Source organism: Dufourea novaeangliae, unplaced genomic scaffold, assembly GCF_001272555.1.
Source record: "Dufourea novaeangliae isolate 0120121106 unplaced genomic scaffold, ASM127255v1 scaffold40, whole genome shotgun sequence".
In the NCBI taxonomy this organism is placed as follows: Eukaryota; Metazoa; Arthropoda; class Insecta; order Hymenoptera; family Halictidae; genus Dufourea; species Dufourea novaeangliae.
The window spans coordinates 818,522-819,453 of record NW_015373924.1 but is presented as its reverse complement, the minus strand read 5'-3'; the positions used below and the strand labels follow the sequence as shown (position 1 = coordinate 819,453).

The following is a 932-nucleotide window of genomic DNA, read 5'->3' as shown; positions in this document are numbered from 1 at the left end:
TTTTTAACTACCTTTATTTTTCTTCTTCTTTTCCTCTTTCATATTATAACTACAACCAATATTGATTTATTCTAGAGATCATCGATTAATGAGTCGAAATCCACACGTTATTTTAAAATACTAGCATAAAATAAATGTAAGTACATAATTGTAAGTACACAACTAGAGACATTTAACAAAGGAAAATACAAAAAAAAAGGTACACACTTGGTTACAGTGTTATTGTGAGATAAGGAATGTAAACAAACACCATGCATAGATCACACTTACACGCAATGGTCCCAAACGAACATTTCAGTACCAATTTAGACTCTGTAATAGTAAGATCATTCGTAAACCAATAGAGAATGTCAAATACAAAACAAATTTCAAATCAAATTCGCCATTGAATTATTTCGGACTGCCGTAATGAGTTAAGTTACCGTATGACAGCCCGAAAGTATAATCTAACTAAAAATTCGGTAGAAAAAATTGATGAAAAATATCTACTACATAATACTGGATAAAATTTAAGAGGTCGGGGGTGCAAACGCTGTACAAGAACACCGTAGAATTGTCCGCAAATGTCCATAACATCCAACAACCGCATCAAGAAATATTGCAGAAACATTAGGATTAAACAATTCCAGAACATTAAACCGAAAATTGCACGAAGCTGGATTAAAATGTTTTAAGGCTAGACGTAAGCCACATGTTGATAAAACAAATATGAAGAAACGTTTATAGTGACCAACGCAGTTGCCGTGTGGTATTGTCTAGAACCGGGGTGGCCAACGCGAGCCACTCTGTCTCCGTCCCATACCGGCCTGCTCACTTTTGTCGTAGGGGACTGTTCCCTCTCCATACCCACCACGCATCTGTTTTGAGATCGCTGCGCATGACGTCAGCACAAGAAGCAGTTGTGCACACACTCCGCCGACAGAGCATGCACG

The 932-nt window shown here is 37.6% G+C and overlaps 1 pseudogene; it reads left to right on the top strand.

The window, feature by feature from the left end:
* Window positions 1-347: 347 nt before the first annotated feature.
* Window positions 348-726, top strand: LOC107195038 (annotated as a pseudogene).
* The last annotated feature ends 206 nt before the right edge of the window (window positions 727-932 follow it).